Here is a 3,406-nt window from a genome sequence, read left to right as displayed (position 1 = left end):
AATCTAAAAATATTATACAATACACATATAGTAAATACTCTTTTAAGTTTCCTAGTCAAGCTATCTTTCATAATAAGTGACATTACTATGAAATATAGCTTCCACATTCAGTTCTTATATAATTATTTTTGTTTTTACACAAGCCAAAATGATATATCATTTGAATTAAACTCGTAATTAGCGTTTATATAGCCATATGTATTATTGTAACTGTACATAGTAGTGACGTTTGTTTCAAATATATAATTTAAAAAGTGTATTAGCTCGTTTGGGCAAGAATAGTTTTAAAGTGCATAGTTACACTAATTTTAATTAAGAACAATCTTGTTGATAAGATGTATGCTATTCGAGCAACGCTGAGGGATAAATCTAGTTTTCTCAAAGATTAGTACGGTTAAAAAAAATTGCTCTGCGTTCATTTTCATTCAGGCCTTTGGAGTAAGAATAGTAAAATATTATTCATTCTTGTATCGTATGCAGGCACGGAGCCAAAAAGGAGGGTGCGAGAGTTACGCTTCAAAAATACATTCTTTATATAAACAAACACGTAATAGTTATACCACGTTATCGGTAAATATTCAGTATAACTAGTGGTCGCACAATGGCTGAAATTCGACCATAAAGAATTTAAATTCTAATTTAAAATAATTGTTAAGGTTCTATTGTCAAAGACTAGAAATAAAACTCAAATATAGTATATATATAGGGTAGTGTGTCTAATGTTTATTTTAATTATTTTCATGGATTTGTAATGTGTAATTTTTTTAAAGTAGAAGTCTGCACTTTTTCTCTATATAACTAGCTACTCGCTCCGGCTTCGCACGGGTGTACATGTATTTTAAATATATAAACCTGCCTCTAGAATCACTATCTATTAAAAAAAACCACGTCAAAATTCGTTGCGTAGTTTTACAGACTTAAGCATACATAGGGACGGACAGACAGCGACAGCGACTTTGTTTTATACTATGTAATGATAAGTGTGTGAAATTTTATTTATTATCATTTTCATTTCCACTCCCCCGTCCGCGCAATTTTCGTAATAGGGGTACAAAGTTTTTGCTTCACGTATTAAAGTAATGATGATTATAGGTACTTAGCCTAATATGTAGTATAATTATGTCTATCTACAATAATATAATATTGTAAAACGGATGTGAAATGAGTAATAAACCACTAGTTGTGCGTAATAATTGTTTCCATTAGGGAACCGTCCTTAAATAATTCACCAATTCAATGTTCTACAAAAGGCAGCTTAATACAATGTTGCATTGTTTATAAGTTAACCTCTATTGAACTCCTCTATGTATATATTTCGATGATAGTTCATCATAAATATTACAGTTTTTCATTAATAAATGATATTCATAAAATCCATACAGAAACAGCTTTAAAAATAATTGGATTCTAGTGCTAATATATATTTTTATTTAAAGTACATTATTATTTCAATAAAAAAAAAAACATTACATACACTAAGTATTTAGTATCATGTATTTGACACACACACGCATTAGTCCTTTGTTTAATTGTTATTTCTGATTCATATTAAGACAAACTGACGTTAGTAAAAGTAAAAACTAAATCTAAAATAAATATGAATCAAAATTAGTAGTACGTGAATACATCACTTCAGCATGTCTGCAACTATTTGATGTTGAATATATTAAAGAAAATGTTTGAAAAATCGAATAGTACATTGAATAATTTAGAAAGAAAAACATTTATTGACAACAATTATATTCACAGATTTATATAACAACAACTAATGATTACGATTCATATATATATATGCTTACACACATACTCATATACACGTAACAATTACAAGAACATTTATAATAATTTATAGGCAACATGGCTGACACTCAGCATTTGCCGTGACAGATAACTGTCGCGGTGCTGGTATTCTGTGCCTGCCTTTAGTAACATCGTGTTAGGTAAAACATCTCCACATAAAAGAAAATGGAAATATGAGTATATCTAATCGCTAATTATCCCGTTCATTTGCTTGTTTACTTGCATGGGAGGACGTATTTAAAGCAGACAACTATAGTTTGGCCGGTTAGAGCAGTTGGCGCTGCTTGTTTGCCAAACCACAGTCCTACTGTGGCCAAACCTCAGATGTATACATATTTACTCACTACAATACATATATTCAATGCTATTTACCGACTGCCAAAAAATGAGGCCATTACATAGTTTTTTATATTTCAAGTTATTGAATGTATTTCAAATGAAAAAAATACCGACTTCAAAATATACTATAAGATCTAAATTTTTAGTATGTTACACTTAGTTACGTAAAAGTACTTTTTCATGGTGATTGACTTGATTCGAAGATTCTTGTCTTTATATGAGTGCTGGGTGCTTTTCATGTAGTCTCCTAAAAATAATCAAGATAATCCTAAAAATTAATAAAGAATTAAAAAAAACTTAATTTAGGGACTTTTTATATTTTTGGTACATGTGAAGAGTGTTTTTGAGTTACACATAATAATATGTATTGAACATGAATTTTGGTGTTCATGCAATAAACAAAATAACAAATTGCAAGTCAATAAAACCTGAATAATATTGTACAAATAAGTTCACATCCGCTGTCCACATGAATGGAAGGACATAAATTCTATTTTATTTATTGCTGTGGGGAGAATGACACGTTTTTCTACCGATTTCAAAAAAGAAAAAGTTCTGAATACGACTGTGTTATTCTGTTTTTATGTTACCTCAGAACTTTTTATACATAGGTGAACAGATTTAATGATTCATTTATTTGAAAGTCTCATATTTTAATTGTTAGCATTTAAAATATTTTAACACGGTAAAGGAATTATTATGTGTTATCTGTGTCACTGTGCATTGGATATATAATCGATTAACAACGGTTAAGTGCATTTTGAAGAGGGTTTAAAAAAGTCTAATCGGAAATCTCACCTAATTATGATTCGTCCCAACGGAATGTAATCTAAAATTACAGATTATAGATAAACAAACAAATCTACAATGTACAAATCGAATTCCTTATGGTGAGAATTTGTCAATGTTGATAATGAAAATAAATCCAAATATGAGAATGAAATATATGAAATGAATCTAAATATGAGATAATATTAGGTAGACAATGACTGTAAATTTTCAACGATCTATTAAATACAGTATTTCACTGGGCAGAATTATAATCAAAATTACAGGAAGCCTGCCGACTCTTAAATTAATTCAATAATAGATTAGATTGATTTAAAAATAAATACCTATTTATATTGTATTTTCGGAACTCTCAATGTATATGTTACCGCATTAGCAGTTTTATTTTATATTCACGATTTTTAGCTCGAAACAAAGGGTAAAAATATAAAGGATTTTTGCCTAGGCCTGAAGACACGGTTTGTAATTTTTTGTCATA

This window comes from Achroia grisella, unplaced genomic scaffold (genome assembly GCF_030625045.1).
Source record: "Achroia grisella isolate CSIRO2021 unplaced genomic scaffold, CSIRO_AGI_Agris_v1 utg25498, whole genome shotgun sequence".
In the NCBI taxonomy this organism is placed as follows: Eukaryota; Metazoa; Arthropoda; class Insecta; order Lepidoptera; family Pyralidae; genus Achroia; species Achroia grisella.
The sequence above is the reverse complement of the archived record's forward strand: the minus strand, read 5'-3'. Positions refer to the sequence as shown.